This window comes from Equus caballus, unplaced genomic scaffold (genome assembly GCF_041296265.1).
Source record: "Equus caballus isolate H_3958 breed thoroughbred unplaced genomic scaffold, TB-T2T haplotype2-0000562, whole genome shotgun sequence".
In the NCBI taxonomy this organism is placed as follows: domain Eukaryota; kingdom Metazoa; phylum Chordata; class Mammalia; order Perissodactyla; family Equidae; genus Equus; species Equus caballus.
This window is the reverse complement of record NW_027221925.1, coordinates 274,404-294,112: the sequence shown is the minus strand read 5'-3', so window position 1 is coordinate 294,112 and position 19,709 is coordinate 274,404. Positions and strand designations below refer to the sequence as shown.

General features: G+C 41.8%; 1 protein-coding gene across 1 annotated transcript in view; it reads right to left on the bottom strand.

Moving 5' to 3' along the window:
• Window positions 1-19,709, bottom strand: part of LOC138922168 (ral guanine nucleotide dissociation stimulator-like) — a 75,392-nt gene that overhangs the window by 35,117 nt on the left and 20,566 nt on the right. The window lies entirely within an intron of this gene.

Genomic DNA, 19,709 nt, shown 5'->3' with positions numbered 1-19,709 from the left:
AGTTGTTTTTTCAGCTCTTGTAAATGTAATGTTTGTCTCATTTCCCTTTCTAGGTGTATAACACAGAAAATTATTCATTGTTGTGTGTTTATGTTGGATCTAAATTGGCTCGTTCATTGGCTCGTTCATTATACATTTTGGTTACTAAAATCTCCTGGGTTGTCTACGTATATAAACATATGTTAACCAAAAGAGATGGATCATTTAATCTCATCTTTCATACTATACATACAGATATTCTTCTCTGACTTCATTCTCTAGAACAGCATGGCCCATGGAGTTTTCTGATGATGGAAATGTTCTACAGCTGTGCTGACACAGTAACCACTAGGCACATGTAGCTGTAGGGCACTTTCAGTGTGCCTAGTGAGACTGAGAAACCTTTAAGTTTTATTGAAGTTTAATTACTTTAGATGTAAATAGCGACATGTGACTAATAGCTACCCTACTGAACAGGTCAGATCTAGAATATCTGAAACAATGTCAAATAATAATGAAATCGTAGGAAAGTCTGTATAGTCCCGGCTTTACTCAAAATAGTTTGAGTCTTTTGCTACTTAGCATACCCTTTGCTGTCAGTTTTTTGGAAACCCAGTACTACATTGAGGTATTTTTTTTTTCTATTTCTATTTTACTTAGACTTTCTATTAGAAATTCTGGCTAAAGTTTACCAAATTACTTTTCTCTATTTATTTATGTAATCGTGGGACTTTCTCCTTCATTTTGGTGACACAATGGATTACGATGATCGATTTTCTAATATCTGACTAGCCTCATTGCTGAAATAAGCCATATTTGGTCATAGTCTAACTTGATTCATGTGATTTTAAAATACAAATTACAAAGCGACGTTTAACTGGAAATTACGTTCCAGCTTCTTCAGCAGCACCTGGCTCTTTCCGTTTCTTCCCCATGGGTGACAAGGGAGGACTCTGCTCTCCCTGTTGGGCAGAGACCACCCTCACTGCAGAGCCCGGACTTAGGCTAGGCAGTTCTTATAAAAATGCTTAGGAGGACCAAGTTAACTACAAATTCCATGTGCCACAAACACTTTTTTCTAGTGTTTCAATAGAAATAAAAATGGCTAATTAGTTCAATTCTACTGGGTAACTCCTAGGAATAAAGTAAGGAGCAGCAAAGCGCATGTAGAACAAATTAAAGAAAAATTTATTTTCTCTTTATTGCAGAGGTACCAATTTAAGCAATGTTAGATGGCAGGCTTTATATATGGGGAAATATGCATTGAAATGTACAGTATTTTCCAAATACTCTAAAAAGTAAAATATCTCCTAAATAAAGAAAGAGGTCAGGGAAATAAAAGATCATTCTCAGCAGAAGTAAAACATTATCACCTAGAACTAATTTGGGAGTATCCACATTAGAAACAGGAATGAGAAAGATAAAGGAGCACTTATGACAATACTAAGAGGAGTCCCAGAGAAAGCATCTTCAACCTGTGTACCTGACTCCCACTCAGTCCACCCAGGGCTTGTGAGGACAAAGGCACAGGCTTAAAAACCGGCAGCCTCTCCACTTCCTATGGCAAAGAAGACATGAAGTTCACGGTTAAGTGAGGGAGGCGACTATAGACAAAACCTGGCGTGTCTGTAATATTCTTTACATAGACTACACTTCCGAAAGTTCAGTCCAGCCCACGTAAAGCATCAGAGCTCTTAAACAGAAATACGTGCTGTATACACCCTGAACCCTTACCAAACTCCAGTTTAGCGCTACCTGTTTTCCTGATGCAATAAATCCCACGGCAGCTATAAAACAAAGAAGTTCTTACTGATGCCCTGGTGGTTTTTATCATCATTCCAGTGAGCCAAGAGTGAGGTTTTTTTTTTAGATTGATAGTTTCTAATATGTTATGACCCACTAATGAAAGCAGAAAAGCCACAAGGTACAGACCATATGAAAAAGTTCATAAAGAAGCTCAAGGCAAGAGAGGAGACAAAAAATAAGGACATTAGAGGAATCTGATGCCCTGTCATGTACAGTGGCCTCTACAGTAGAGACTAGACACACAGCCAGAACGCTAGCCAGGTTAACATGACACCTCAAGCTAAAGGCCTATTTACCTCAGTTTCTATTATCTGGTACATCATGTCCACCTTTCAAAAAAAACAAGACATGCTAGAGACAAGAGAGAATACAGTCAGAAGAGACAGAGCAAGCATCAGAACCGTGCTCAGATATGGCAGAGATTTTGGAATTATCAGACTTAGAATTTAAAATTACTGTGATTAATATGCTAAGGACAATAACGGAAGAAACGGACAACATGCAACAACAGATGAGGAATGTAAGAAGAGAGAGGAAGTGGTAAGAAAGGAACACAAGAAAATGCTGTAAACCAGAAACACTGTAAGAGAGTGAAGAATGCCTTTGATGGACAAGGCTGAGGAAAGGATCTTGGAATCTGCACATACACCAATAGAATCTTTCCTAACTGAAATGCAAAAAGAGAGAATGGGGGTGTGTGGGGGGAAACAGGATATGGAAAATTTTGGACAATTACAAAAGTAATACCTATCCACAATGGAAATAACAGAAGGAAAAGAAAAAGAGAGAGGAGAAGAAAAATATGTGAAGTAACAATAGCTGAGAACTTTCCCAAAGGGATGACCGATGCCAAAACACAGATCCAGGGAGCTCAGAGATCACCACAAATAACCAATACTAAAACATCTACATCTAGGCATATACTCAAACTGCAGAAACCCAAAGACAGAGAGACTCTTGAAAGAGCCAAGAGGAGCTAAAGCCTTTAGTGCAAAAAGGGTAAGAAGTACAGTGCCCTTCTCATTAGAAGACACGCAGGAGAAGAGGAGAATTCTACATCCAGTGAAGCCATCCTTCAAAAGGAAAGAGGAACTGAAGAGTTTCTCAAACAAACTGAGGGATCTGCTTGCCAGCAGACATGCCATACACAAAATATTAAAAGAAGTGCTTCAGCAGGAAGAAATAGAGAATCGGAATAAACCAATCACAAGCAAAGAAATCAAAACAGCAATCCAAAATCTCCCCAAAAGTAAAAGCCCAGGACCAGACTGCTTCTCTGGAGAATTCTACCAAACATTCAAAGAAGATTTAATACCTATCTTTCTCAAACTATTCCAGAAAATTGAGGAAGGTGGAGCATTCCCTAACACATTCTATGAAGCCAACATCACCCTGATCCCAAAACCTAAAAAGGACAACACAAAGAAGGAAAACTACATGCCAATATCACTGATGAACACAGATGCAAGAATCCTCGACAAAAGTTTGGCAAACCAAATACAGCAATACATTAAAAAGATTATAAACCATCATCAAGTGGGATTTACACCAGGGACACAGGGATGGTTCAACATCCGCAAGTCAATCAACGTGATACACTACATTAACAAAATGAGAAACAAAAACCACATGATCACCTCAAGAGACGCAGAGAAAGCATTTGACAAGATCCTACACCCATTTATGACAAAAACTCTCAATAAAATGGGTATAGAAGGAAAGTACCTCAACATAATAAAGGCCATATATGACAAACCCACAGCTAACATCATACTCAATGGGCAAAAACCGAAAGCCATCCCTCTGAGAACGGGAACAAGACAAGGGTGCCCACTCTCACCACTCTTATTCAACATAGTACTGGAGGTTTTGGCCAGAGCAATTCAGCAGGAAAAAGAAATAAAAGGAATCCAAATAGGCAATCAAGAAGTGAAACTCTCGCTGTTTGCAGACGACATGATCTTACATATAGAAAACCCCAAAGAATCCATGGGAAAACTATTAGAAATAATCAACAGCTACAGCAAGTTGCAGGATACAAAATCAACATTCATAAATCAGTAGCATTTCTATACTCCAACAACGAAATAACAGAAAAGGAACGCAAGAACTCAATCCCATTCACAATAGCAACAAAAAGAATAAAATACCTTGGCGTAAATGTAACCAAGGAAGTGAAAGACCTATACAACGAAAACTACAAGGCTTCCCTGAAAGAAATGAATGACGACATAAAGAAATGGAAAGACATTCCATGCACATGGATTGGAAGAATAAACATAGTTAAAATGTCCATACTACCTAAAGCAATCTACAGATTCAATGCTATCCCAATCAGAATCCCAATGACATTCTTTACAGAAATTGAACAAAGAATCCTAAAATTCATATGGGGCAACAAAAGACCCTGAATTGCTAAAGCAATCCTGAGAAAGAAGAACAAAGCTGGAGGCATCACAATCCCTGACTTCAAAGCACACTACAAAGCTACAGTAGTCAAAACAGCATGGTACTGGTGCAAAAAACAGGTGCACAGATCAATGGAGTAGAATTGAAAGCCCAGAAATAGAACCACACATCTATGGACAACTAACCTTTGACACAGGAACTGAGGGCCTACAAGGGAGAAAGAAAGTCTCTTCAACAAACGGTGCTGGGAAAACTGGACAGCCACATGTGAAAGAAGGAAAATTGGCCGTTCTTGTTCACCGTTAACAAAAATAAACTCAAAATGGATCAAAGACCTAAAGATTACACCTGAAACACTAAGTCTTCTAGAAGAGAATATAGGCAGTACACTCTTTGACATCAGTATCAAAAGGATCTTTTCAGACACCATAACTCCTCAGACGAGGGAAACAATAGAAAGAATAAACAAATGGGACTTCATCAGACTAAAGAGCTTCTTCAAGGCAAGGGAAACCTGGATTGAAAAAAACAAACAGCCCACGAGTTGGGAAAAAATATTTACAAATTATTTATCTGACAAAGGGTTAATCTCCATAATACACAAAGAACTCAAACAGCTCAACAACAAAAAAATCAAACAACCCAATCAAAACATGGGCAGGGGACATGAACAGACATTTCTCCAAAGAAGATATATGGATGGCCAATAGACACATGAAAAGATGCTCACCATCACTAGTCATCAGGGAAATGCAAATCAAAACTACACTAAGATACCATCTTACACCTGTTAGAATGGCAAAAATAACCAACACAAAAAGTGATGAACGTTGGAGAGGTTGTGGAGAAAAAGGAACTCTCATACACTGCGGGTGGGAATGCAAACTAGTGCAGCCACTATGGAAAACAGTATGGAGATTTCTCAAAAAATTAAAAATATAAATACCTTACGACCCAGACATCCCACTACTGGGTATCTGTCCAAAGAACTTGAAATCAGCAATTCCAAAAGCACCATGCACCCCTATGTTCATCGCAGCATTATTTACAATAGGCAAGATGTGGAAGCAACCTAAACATCCATCAACCTCGTAGATGATTGGATAAAGAAGATTATGGTATATATACACAATGGAATACTACTCAGCGATAAAAAAGATAAAATCGTCTCGTTCACAACAACATGGATGGACCTTGAAGGTATTATGTTAAGTGAAATAAGCCAGATAGAGAAAGTCAAACTCTGTATGACTCCACTCATACGTGGAAGTGAACATAGAGACAAAGAGAACTGATTGGTGATTACCAAGGGAAGGGAGGGGGGGTGGGGAGAGGGCGCAAAGGGTGAAACGGAGCACCTACAACATGACTAACAATAATGCACAACTGAAATTTCACAAGGTTGTAAACTATCATCATCTTAATAAAAAGTAAAAAAAAAAGAAAAAAAGAAGTGCTTCAGGGAGAAGGAAAATGATATAGGTCAGAAACTCGACTCTATATAAAGTAAAGAAAAGCATTGGTGAAGGAATCAATGAAGGTAGATAAATCTTTTCTTTTTCTTATTCTTAATTGACCTAATAGGTAAAAGTTTGTTCAAATTAATAGTAATGATGTGATTACAGCATAGGCATGAGTGAAATGAACGACAACAATTTTATAAGGAATGCAGAAGCGGAATTGCGAATATCCTGTTACATGGGACTTGCACGACCCATGGAGTAGTATAGCGTTATTTCAAAGTGGACCTAGGTTAGTTGTAAACATATAGTGCAAAGTCTAAGGCAAACACTAAAAACGTTTTAGAAAGAACTATAATTGATACTCTAAGAAAGGAGACAAAATGAAATAAAATTAAATGTTCAGTTTAAAGCAGAGAAGGAGAAAAGAAGAAAAGAAGTAGAAAGCCATTACAAACGTGACAGATATTAATTCAAATGCAGCAATAACCAGACTAAATGTGAATGGTCTGAGTACACCATTATGAGATGGAGACTGTCAGAGAACACAAAATAAACTATATGTTCCCTATAAGAAACCCACTTTAAGTATAAACACAAATTAAAAGTAAAGGGATAGAGAAAGATATATCCTGCTAACACAAATTAAAAGAAACCTCGAATACCTATATTATTTCAGACAAAGCAGACATTAGGACAAGAAAAATGATCAGGGATAAGGTATTCCATAATAACAAAGGTGTCAATACTCCAACACGTAATAATCCTTACTATCTACGTACCTAACAACAGAGCATCAAAGCGTGTGAGACAAAAACTGATAGAACTGCAAGGAGAAATAGACAAATCCGCCATCATAGATGGAGACTTCAGCATCACTCTGTTAGCAATGAACAGATCCAGCAGGCAGAAAATCAGTAACAACACAGTTGACCTCAACAGCACCATCAATCAACCAGATTTCAGTGTTATCTATAGAGTCACAAAGACCCCAAATAACAGCTAAGGCAATCCTGAGAAAGAAGAACAAATCTGGAGGCATCACGCTTCCTTATTTGAAACTATACCACAAAGCTATGGTAATCAAAACAGTATAATACCCGCATTAAAACACACCCAGAAAACAACAGAACAGAATCAAGAGCCCTCAGCGAAACCCATGCATATATGGTAAACTAATCCTTCACAAGGAAACCAAGAATACTCTATGGGGAAAGAATAATTTCTTCTGTCAGTGGTGTTGTGAAAACTGGCTAACCACAGACAAAAGAAGGAAATTGGACCCCCAACTTAGACCACTCCCAAAAATTAACTCCAAATGGATGAAAGACTTAAACGTAGGACTTGAAACCATAAAGTTCCTAAAAGAAAACATAAGAGAAAAGCTCCTTCACATCGGTCACGGCAATGACGTTTTGGATATGACCCCAAAAGGAAAGACAAGAAAAGCAAAAATAAACAAATGAGACTACAACTATCTAAAAACTTACACACAGCAAAATAAATAATCAACAAAATGAAAAGGCAGCTTGTAAAATGGGAGAAAATATTAGCAAGTCATCCTCTGAGTTTATAAATAACTCATACTACTCAATAACAAGAAAACAAAAACAAAACAGTCTGAGTAAGAAATGGATAGAAGGGCTTAACAGATGTTTTTCCAAAGAAGACGTACAAACGTCCAACAGGTACATGAAAAGATGCTCAACATCATTACTCGTTAGGGCAATGTGAATCAAAACCACAATGAAATAATACCTCACACCTGTTAGAATGGCTATAGTTGAAAACTGGTGTGGACAAGGATGTGGAGAAAAGGAGATCCTTTTGCACTGCTGCTAGGAATATATATTAGTACAGCCATGATGGAAAACAGTTTAGAAGTTCCTCAAAACATTAGAAGGAGTTACCCAGTTTCCCAGTACCATTTGTTGATGAGAATATGCTTTCCGCCATTACGTGTTCTTGGCTCCATTATCAAAAATTACATGACCTCACATGCAGAGGTTTATTTCTAGGCTACCTATTCTGCTCCCTTGTTCTCTAGGCCCATTTTGTGCCACTATCCCATTGGCATAATTTACTATAGCTTTGTAATATAGTTTGAAGTCAGCAAGTGTGATGCCTCCAGATTTATTCCTTCTCAAAATTGCTTTGGCTGTTTGGGGTCTTTTGTGGTCCCATCCAATTTTAGAATTGTTTTTTCTGTATCTATCTATGAAAAGTGCCACTGAAATTTTGATAGGGATTGCACTGAATCTGGAGATGGCTTTGGGATTGTGGACATTTTAATAGTATTCATTCTTCCAGTCCATGAACACAGGATATCTCCCCACGTGTTTCTATCTTTTTCAATTTCTTTCACCAAAGTCTGGTAGTTTTCATTGTACAGTTCTTTCACTTCCTTGCTTAAATGTATTCCTAAAAATTTTATTGTTTTTGATGCTATTGTGAGTGGGAAAAGGATAGTCTTTTCAATGAATAGTGGTGGAAACGTTGCATACTCATAGGCAGAAAAATGAAATTGGACCCCTAAATTGCACCACTCACAATATTACCTCAAAGTGGATTAGAGACTTAACCCTAAGTCCTGAGATCCTAAAACTCCTGGGAGAATACATGAAGAAGCTCCTGACTCAGGTCTTGGCAATTGCGTTTTGGATATGACATCGATAGCACAAGCTACAAAAGCAAAATCAACAATTGGAACTATAAAGCTATATAGCTGTAAACTATAACTATAAAGCTTCTTCACAGCATAATCACAATCAAGAAAATGTAAAAACAACGTACGGAATGGAGAAACAATTCACAGACTGTAGAGTGGAGAAGGGGTTAGTACCCGAAATATAAAAGGAACTCATACATCTCAACAGCAAAAAAAACAAAATAATCCGATTTAAATATGGGCAGAGGATCTGAATAGATATTTTTCCAAAGAAGAAATCCTAATGGCCAACAGGTACATTAAAAAAATACTCAACATCGCTAGTCACTAGGGAAATGCAAATCAAAACAACGTTGAGCTATCACCTCACACCTGTTCAAATAGTTGTCATCAAGAAGACAAGTGGTAAGTGTTGGCCACATTGTGGAGAATAAAGAAGCTTTGTGCACTGTTGGTGAGGATGCTGATTGGTTCAAATACTATAGAAAATAATACGGAGAATCCTCAAAAACTAAAAGTTGAACTACCGTATGCTCCAGTAATCCCACTTCCTGTTATACATCCAAAGGAAGCGAAAACAGGATATGGAAAAGATATCTGCAGGCACATGTTTATTGCAGCGAGTAATATAGCCAAGCTATGGAAACAACCCAAGTGTCCATCAATGGATGAATGGATAAAGCAATGAGGTGTATGCACACACAAGGGAATATTATTCAGCCATGAGAAAGAAGGCTATCCTGCTAATTGCAACAACATGGGTGGACTTTGAGGGCATTCTACTTAGTGAGATAAGCCAGATAGAGAAAGACAAATATCGTATGACATCATCATATATGGAATCTCACATGTTGAATTCATAGAAACAGAGAGTAGAATGGTGGTTACCAGGGGCAGAGGGGTGGGGGAATTGGGGAGATGTTGTTAAAGGGTAAAAACGTGCAACTAGAAAAGGAATAAGTTCTCAAGATCCAGTGCATAGCACAGTGATTACAGGCAAAAACACTAGATTATATACTTCAAAATTCTTAAGAGATCTGTTCTTAAATGTTCTCACCACAAAAGAAGTTATAATCATGTGATGTGATAGAAGTGTTATCTACAGCTATGATGGTAATCACATGAAATATATAAATGGATCAATCAACACACTGGACACCTTTAAGAAATTGCAAGCAGAACTACCGTGTAATCCAGCAAACCCATTCTGGGTATATATCCGAAGGAAACGAAATCAGAATCTTGAAGAGATTTCTGCACTCGCACGTTCACTGCAGCATTCTTCCCAATAGCCAAGACCTGGAAACATACGAAGTGTCCAGCAACACATGAATGAGAAAGACCATGAGGTATATACAGAAAAGGAAATATTATACAGCCATAAAAAAGAAGGAAATCCTACCATTTGTGACAAGGAAGGATCAGGAGGGCATTATGCTGGGTGAAATAAGTCAGAGAAAGACCAATACTGTAAAATCTCATTTATATGTGTAATCTAAAAGAGCCAAACTCGGAGAAACAGAGAACAGAATGGTTTTTGCCAGGGGCTGGTGGTGGGAGTCTAACAGCTAGATCTGAAGTTAGCATGAGGGAAGCCAGCTTAGGAAAGGAAGCAATTCTGTAACCAGGACCCTGACTCACTAGTCTCTGGGAATACCTTCTCGCCTGCACGCAGCCTACGTGATTAAGCACCTCTCCCTGCTGCAAAATACATCACCTGCTCATTCTGAGACTCTTGCTTATGTACATCCTCCAGCTGTGACAAGACAACTTTGTTCTCTGAGTTCCCCAGGAACATGACAACCTCCAGAAAGAAAAATCCTGCACTGCTACCCATCATGAATGACAGACCAAAGAGATAACTCGGCGCCTTGCAGTTTGTCACACCGGATGGTCGACATCCCTAAACCCTCTCTTTCCCTGCCCATCTCCCCTCCATAAACTGCCTCAAGGTTCTGTAGGATTGGAAGGTGGTTCTTTCGGACACTAGTCCGCCATCTTCCGATTATGCTAGCTAACTGCATAAATTTTCCTTTCTCAGCCACAGGCCTGTGTGCAATTGACTGGCATGAGATTGTGGTGAGCAGAAGGTGCCCCTTTTGCTTAGTTACAGAGGAAATGAGGAGATGTTGGTCAAAGGGTACAAATTTCCAGTTACATGATGAGTAAGCTCTAGTGAATCTAATGGACAGGATGGTGACTATAGTTAACACACTATATTGTATACTTGAAAGTTGCTAAGGGAGTAGCTCTGAAATGTTCTCCCCACAAATAAATGGTAATTATGGGAGGTGATGGAGGTGTTAACTAACCTTATCATTTCACAGTGGTAATCATTTCACAATATACATGTGTATCAAATCATCGCATTGTACACCTTAAACTCAAACAATGTTATATTACATCAACTATATGTCAATAAAACTGTGAAGTAAAAAGAATTTCAAGATGACAACAATGGAGCAGGAAATCAAGGATGGGCTTTTCTGCACGAAGGACCTTGTGTGACAGCACAGGTGTCACACCTGTGAATCTGGCAAAAACGCATCTAAAATCTGAGCACTTGTCGCCATCTCCACTGCTGACAACCTGGCCTGTGCTCCCACCAGGGTTACTACTGGTGCCCCAATGGTCATCAAGATCAAATGCAACCAGCCACCGTCCCACGACAACTAACGACATTTAGCAAATGCTGAAATATGTGTACACATATGTATAAAACATGTTAGTTTATAATACAAACCTGAAAATCACATATTATCTTATTAGAATTATATGTAATGTAAAATGAAATTGGGAAATACCCCAGGCTGAAAGCAGAAGTGTCCTGGTGCAAAGAGACCACAGATCTGTACGCAGTTCCCATGACGGGATGACTGTGTGCAGCAAGTGGAAACTGTCCAGGGAGCTCTCAGCGAAAACTCCTGATCCAGATGAAGACGCGCCGAGTACAAGGCCGCACCCCTTGCCCACGGCCGCCGTGAGAAAGGAACTGAAATCTGCGAGAGAGACGCAGAAACATACTTTCTGATTTACACAATAAACAACAAGAAAATAAAGGAGTGAGCAAGGAAGAAGCTACAGATAAAAATATCAATTCTGCTGGGAAAGACGTTTATAATAAAAATAAGGTATAGATATCTTACTTTTACCTTTTGAATGGACATACACAAACTTAAAGAAGATGTCTTCAGATTTTACATTTTTAAAGGAGAAAATCTGTTTGCAATGAATGTATCTAATTTACAAAACTGTCATTGTCTTAGGTCTTTAATATGATGGAGCTTTAAGTTTAGTATATTTCATGTTAAATGCTTTAAGCAGCATGCAATGCTGTTATTTTAAAAATCACCATTGTGCTTGGATTGTCGAAAACTGATTCATGATATATTCTTATGAGATTCTTACCAACAATTTGGTCGGGGCCTGGATTCATTATTGTTGTTTAACAATACTGGCCACATTGGAATCCTGCAAAAATGTTTCAACGAGCTCATATTTAAAAATATTTAAGATTGTAGCTCTGTTATGAGAAAATGCCAATCATGGTAATATTCTCATTTGAAAGCAAGATAAGCAAAGAAGTGTATTTTAAATATATTATACATAATTTGTCTTCCTTTAAAGCCAGGAAAGTAAAACTGTAATAACTCCTCACTCTGATATACTTAAAATATTGAAACAATGTGTATTAATACGTCATCTTTACCTTTGCAATATTTTTTCAGCTACTTTCTCGTTACAGGAAAAATTAGCCATCAACAATTCATGTAGTGCGTGTGTATCTGTACACTTTTTCCCTTTCGCCCAGCAATTCTGTAGTCTCCAGACGTGTCCTGTGTTCCCAGCTCCTTCCCCGGGAAGGCCCGACATCTTGCACATCCTTTCACGAGGGCACCTGTGTTTCTGAATCTGTGCACGATTCCTCCCACAAACCCCGCGAGCCTGTGACACAGCACAGCGGGCTGTGATTGCCCCATGAGCCCCGTAAAGGACGATCCTGTGCACAAGAGGCCTCAGGAACACACGCCCTGAGGGAGTAGAGAACAAGCCCCGGGAACATTCCAGACCATGCAGCTCTGTGCGCACAACCAAAGGAGAAGGTCAGAGGAGACACCCAGGCCCCTGCTGGGCCGGCAGCGGGCAGGGAGCATCCTCCTCCCGAGGGAGCAGCACATCGATCCTGGGGACAGGAAGCTCTTGTCTCACTGCGGCCAGGAACCAGCATCCATGGGCAGCACACCCAGCGCCACACCCTGGTCTCTGGGGCCCTGGTGAGAACAAGGCGGTGGTGTGAGCCCTGTGCCCCCGGCCGGGGAGCAAGCTGGCTACCGCTAAGCAGGGACTGCTAAGCCGAGGCACAGCAGCTCAGTGGTCACACTGTTCAGTCCCTTAATTTCTGAAGTTCAAACGGAAATGGGCACAGCATCCCAGGCCTTGATGAGAGTGGATTATGATAACAAGAAGTACAGGTCAAAATGCAACACGCGGTGCGTATTCTCTGTGCTGCCAATGAATGAGGGGAACTTAAAAGAAAAGAAAATGCCCTTCACAAAAGGGTACAAAAGGAAAATAAATAAAATCCTTGTGTAAAAATATAAACAAGTAAAGACAAATCTGTACCCAGAAAACTACCAAATGCTGTGGAAAGCTGGCAAAGAAAACCTACCTAATAGGAGACGTATTTCACTTCCATGATCAGTAGACTCAGTATAATGAAGACGTCAGCTCTTCCCGACTGGACCTATGGAGTCAACACAACCCCAGTCAATGTCCCAGTCAGACACTTTGTAGATATCTACAAACCGTTTCTGCACCTGGAATATCCTGCACAACACTGAAGAGCAAAGTTGAGTAAGCCGCACTTCCCCGTTCCAGGATTTAAAAAGCTACAGGGAGGGTGATGCTGGGGTAAGAATGTGCCAGTAGATAAATGGAAAAGAACACAGAGTCCATAGATAGACTCACAAACATGGTCAACTGATCTTTGTCCAAAGATCAAAGTCAATTTGACGGAGAAAAGTTAGTCTTTTAAACAAATGGTGATGCCACAATCGGGTGACCTTATGGAAAACAATTAACAAAGACACAAACTTTCCACATGACACAAATATTCACCAAAATTGTTCATGGATGTAAATGTAAACTAAAAAGCTATTAAAATTCTAGAAATAGCAAAGGAGAAGATATGACCTCGGTTTTCATGAGGACCTTTTATCCTCAACATTGAAAGAATGAGTCTTCAAAGAAAAATCAAGTTAAGGTGGACTTTGTTAGAATTAAAATTTTCTACTCTGTGACAATACTGTTAAGAGAAGAAAAAGACCAACTCTAGACTGTGAGAAATCTTTGCAAGAAGCATATCTAAGAAAAGGCTGTATTAAAAGGTACAAAGCATCATAAATTCAACAATAAGAAAACAAACATTCCAATTAAAAATGGGTAAAGATCTGAACAAACACCTCACTAACGAAGATATAAGCATAAATTAAGCATGCAAGAACACGCTCAAAATCACTTATCATTAGAGAGAAGAAAACTGAAACAAAGTGAGACAACCTTTACACACAAATACACGATATCAATTCATGGCTGGGGGGCAGGACAGCACAGACTCTGTCATCGCTGCTGCCCATGCCGAGTGGTGCAGCCGCTGTGGAAGACACTTGGGTACTTTGTTACAAAGCTAAACATCATCTTAACTCGTGATCCCTCAACCATCTTCCTAGGTATTTACACACTGTTTTCAAATAGAACGTCAACAAAAAAGCCAGCACACATACGTACACTCCACCTTATTTATAGGGGCAGGGAACTTGAATGAACAAAGATAACCTTCAATAAATGAAAGCACACCCAAATGAGGTACATCCATGCAATGTAATGCGATCAAGTGCCAACACTGAAAGAACTATCAAGATGAAGACATGGAGGAATCTCAAACTCATCTTTATAACTGAAAGAAGCATCTGTGAAGGCTGGGTAGAGTATGATCTCATTGATATGGCATTCTGCGAACACAAAGCAATCAATTTGATACACAGATCAGCTTCCCAGTGCTGTGCAGGGATGGTGTGGGCGGAGAGGTCAGGAAATCTGTGTGATGCTTTAATGGCGGATACTTGCCTCTCTGCCTTTGACAAAATCCCCAGATTTTTACAGTAGAAAGAGCAAATCTTGACTTACACAAATTAGTAAAATGATTTAGGTGGGTGGATCCTTGGATGGAATGCAAATGAGACTAAAGAGTGTAACTATATTGAGAATGGAAAAAACACACAGCAAGTGGTGGGGGAAGTGGTGTTGACCTAAGGACCTTTGGAAATGACTGGAATCTGTACAACTACAGGAAAAGAAACCGACCAAGCAGAGAACCCTACTTGATAAAGTTCTTTCTCAACAGTTGCTGGTTAATAACTGTGAGGCCCCTATGCATCTAGACCGGGATTGGAGAAAGGACTGAGTGGTCGCCAGACAGCAGGAGACAGGGTTCCACTACTGCAGGGGCAGGTTTCGGGGAGGGCAGGGCGCGGGCTGGAGGGCTCCATGTGGCCATGCATTCGAGTGGGAAGCCGTGCTCTGAACTGATGCTGACCTTAATCTAAACATGGCCGTTTCCATATAGACACATTTATAGCAGACAGTGTACACACGGTAAGGTCAGCACACCAGCCTAACTTAAGCATCCTGCCACCGAGAGGGCCAAGAAGCAAGGACACCCCGGAGCAACCAGCACACTGAGCTCACAGAGCCATGTTTTTAATGCAATTGTCTCATACAAGGAGCCAGCGTTCCTTGAGGAAAAGGCTGATATCCAGGCTGAGGCTGAGAATGCACAAGACAATGCTGCAGAGTCCTGCAGAGCTGGAAAGTAAGGCGGTGTTAAACCACCAACCACAAACGGCATTTTTCGATCACTTTCACGTCCTAAGACACATTAAGCATTAAAAATAAAGAAGACACTTATACGATTGCAACCATTTCCCCTTTCACCCCAGGCTGCCATCTGCCAGTCCCCATCACTCATGATTGAAAAGTTCCAATATCTGGCATATTCACTTCACAGTCATGTAGGTTTCCCTTCTCCTTTAATTTGTATCAGAATTTCTCCCCAGAAACAATCCTGAATATGCAACAAATACCCAGCATGCTGTGATTCTGAGCCTTCCAACACCTCAATGAAGAGATACTTTTATAAAGTAAGTCTTCTTAAAACATGACTGAGAAAGTAGAGAATAAACCACGAGGGAACAGCCCAGAAAATAAAGCTTCTGTGCTGACCGTTTAAGAAAAACGTCGCGGGGCCCCGAACGCAGCCCCCTCGTCAGCCATGAGGGCCAGACAGGAGGTGTGTTCTTTCTGAGCAGGAGACCCCAACATGACCGCAGCTGTGTCTCCTCCATCCTCCTGACAAGCGAAGCACCTTCCCCGCTGAGGATGCAGCTCCTGCGGCCTCTGGCAGAACCCGCAGGCACCCCACGCTGCTCACAAATGGAGGTCCATGCGCCCCCTGCCGGACACCGGGGGCAGAGCAGGAGGCTCAGAACTCACAGCTGGAGGTGGATGGGCGCCCCTTCCGGAAACGGTGCTAAATTACTCAAACCCGAGTGCCCTAGTCTCTTTGCGATGGTCCCGAGGACGCTCTGCTGCAGCCAGCGCTGCTCTCTTGCCCAGGACATGCCCCACCCCTTGGAGCCATGGCCTGGAGAACAAGGGAGTCACCAGGCTTTGGAGTCCTTGAACAAGACCGCCTCGATGCCACGGCACAATGAAAGCACCCATTTCAAGTCCCTAGAATACAGCCACCCATTTTCATCATCAGAGTCTCCACAGGATGTTAGGTGTTAGACTCAAAGGACTGCAGCTCTGCTTGTGATCAGACCCTCTTTGATAAACTGCCCTACAGACTTGATCACAGTCACAGAGAACTGAAGCCAAAGATGAGAGCTGAAAATCCGTTGGCTCGTCCTCATTTGTGGTCCTGAATTGTGGTCCAGAGGTGCTTCCGAGGAATCCGCAGCTCTCTGAAGCCCTGGAGGACAGCTGGTCTGCCTGAGAGCTTGTCGGGGAGGGAATCCAGCTGTGTAGCAAGTGCATCCAAAACTGATGAAGTGAGGAAGAATATTCGGGTCCTGACTGTCTCTGTTCGATTGTATTTTTAGGCACAAGAAAGTAATCTGCACTCCTACCAGCTACAAACTATCTGAAAACAAAAGAATGGTAATATATTTAAAATGTGATACATCTTTAATATCAAAAAATTGTTGGGAGAGAATGTGATTTTCGTTTTTTAAATAAACTTATGCACAGGTGGCAAATTATCATGCTCTACACCTGAAACTTATACAATAAGAAAAAATAAATAAATAAACTTAAGAATTACATTTTTAATTTACCCTTTCAGCTCTTCAAGGGCTATTTACTGTTTCCAGATTTGGAAACATATTTTTTCATGGAAAACTTGCTTCAGAACAATTTTTGTTACAGACTTCTTTAAAGTCAAGTCAAGTCATCTGCTGGCCCAAAGATAAATGAAAATATCAGTTATTGGAACATTATATAGATTTGTTTCCTGCATATAGCATCTCAACACAAGCTTTCAAATAGCAAGTGACTCTGCCTATTGATTTTCCTCCAGTCAGAGGGTCAGGACCCAGCTACCTTCAATTTGGGGATTTGCCCTCTTCGACATGTGGATTCGGCTCTGGGCGTGTCCTTAGGTTCCTTCCAGAACGTTGCAAAGGGGAAATGTATGGCACATCCTGAGGCACGTTTTCATGGACTGAGCCTATACATGCAAACAGCACTTCCAGCCCATTTCCTTGCTGAACACTACTTCACATGGGCACAGAGTGAAGAGAGCAAAGAGGCTGGAAAGGAAATATTATTGTGGTACTAGTGGAAAAAGAGAGACTTTGGTCTAGAAGCCTCTTTTGGGGTTGTTTGTTTTATTTGTTTTGTTTTTTGATGAGGAAGATTGTCCCTGAGCTACCATCTGTTGCAAGCTTCCTCTGTTTTGCATGCAAGTCACTGCCACAGCCTGGCTGATGAGAAATGGGTACGTCTGCACCCAGATCTGAGCCCAAGAACCCCCCCGGGCCTCTGAAGAGCACATGAACGTTATTAACCACTATGCCACCAGGCTGGCTATTGGTTTTTCAATATGTTCACAAATGTTATTTTTAGAACAAACAACCAATTTTCTTGCTTGCACACATTTTATTCAGTAAAAAGTGTGACTCAGTGTCTGATTACCCAAACTAATCACAGGGAACAAACTGATGGAACAGGACAAGGATGTCACTCATTAAAGTTCATGGCATCACTGGCTCTTTGAAAGGGTGATTCCCATTGATTATCAAAGGGCCATTGTTTTCTAAAATGTCAGAAAGATACGATAATAGCTGTAGTAGCAGGTGTGGGTTGATGTGAGTGCCATCACTCAGTCGCGACGAGACGTCTTATGCATCCAGGATGGTCTGTGTTGCTGTCACTCAGTGTGCGGAGAGGTGGGCAGAGGACTCAATCCCTGTGCTTGGAGCACTTCGCGCTGCCCTGCAGTCTACATGTCCTCCGGTGCATGGACACACAGGTTACATTCTCTACCTTCACAGAAATTAATCCTGACAAAATGTACAAGAGGCTGATAGATACTCCTGAGAAGAAACAATCGGCTTACTTCCAGATGTACAACCACGATGTGAGTGAGAAAGTGGCCAAAGTGGTCCTTTGACTGTGAGGAGGAATTCTCCTTCCAGTCTCCCAGTGCCTGGGGAGCAGCATGCCCCTAATCAGAGCCCCTGAGAAGTCAGCCAAAGTCCCGTTATGGAGAGGACTTGAAACGTAAGTATGTGGGTTTTTCTTACCTTACATTTTCTTTAAGTGTGGACTCTAAAAAAGCCAAGCTCATGGAAACAGAACAGCATGGCGTCTGCCGGGGGCTGGGAGGTGGGGGCAGTGGGGGGATGTAGGACACAGGGTACACACTTTCCTTTAGAAGATGAATAAATTGTGGGATCGACTCGACAGAATGATCACTGCAGTTATCAATACTCTATGATACACTAAAATGTTGATAAGACAACGGATCTGAAATGTTCCCACCTCACACGCACACAAAGGTAAATATGGGAGGAAAGGGAGGTGTTCACTAAGCTTATTGTTGAATTCATTTCACAATATGTGCGTGTGTCAAAATACGGCCTCGCAGTCCTTAACCTCACCCAATGTTACATGTCAATGATAACACGATAGAGCTGGGGGACGGCACCTCAGGATGGCAGCAGGAGAGCATGAGAGCAAGCACCAGGCTCTCCTGAGCGAGGGGCCTCGTATGACAGCACAGTCACATGCCTGCAGAGCCAGCCCTGGTTCTCCCTGCAAATGCACATCTCAGCCCTGAGCACGTGTCGCCTTCTGCACCGCTCACACCCCGGCCTGAGCTCCCCATGTCACTCCTGTGGCCTCCTGGCTGGCCCTGCTTCTGACTTGGCCCCTGCTCCTGCCTCACAGCACCAGGGCCACAGTAAGTGGGATGGCGCCCCTCCTTGCTCCAGCCCTCCCCTGGCTCTTCATCTCGCCCAGAGTCAAACCAGGCTGCACAATGGCCGACAAGTGTTCTCATCCCCCAGGAGTCTCTCCCTTGCTCACTTGGCTTCAGTGACACGGAATTCCCAGCAGTCCTCAGACAAGCCAGGCCTGTTCTTGTGGCGTTTGACCTTGCTCTGTGTCTGCCTGGAACCTCCTGGGCATTGGGGGCCCGTGTGTGTGCTCCCCCCACACTTTTAGGTCCCATTCATTCACACGTCTTTATCAGGCCCCAGACTCTATTCTAGGCACAGATGGCTGGACCCAGCCTCTCTCTGATCAATATGAGGTGGAACTTCATTGCATAAGCGTATTGACTATTTTATAGAGATTTTGCTGGAAAAACAAACGAACAAACAGAAAAGTAATAGGAAGAGAACTAGTCTCTCCTAGTCCCAAATAATTGACATGCAGCACAACGCACCATCCTTAATTAGGGGTTGGGTTCAGGGTTAGGGACAGGCTTAGCCATCCTGCAGAGGAACCCTGAGCGAGCAGGTGGCCGGTCCCTGGGGGCCAGGCCTCGGGGAGGGCGGGTCTGGCACTTGTGTGGGGGACACCTGGCAGTCAGGTCTCAGAGGTGTGGGGCCGCGTCCTGAGCCTTGGCTCAGGGCGGACCTCTCCTCATGGTGGTGATGCTGAGAAGGAAGAACGCAGTCAGCCTCGTGGTCCGGAGGGAAGTCAAGGCACGAACTGCCCGCCCACTTGTCCGACACATGAGGGACGCTGGAGGCAGAAAGAGTCGGCGTAAGTCCATCAGTAGAAAGAGCGGTCTCATTCCGGCCAGGGTGGCTCTGAGA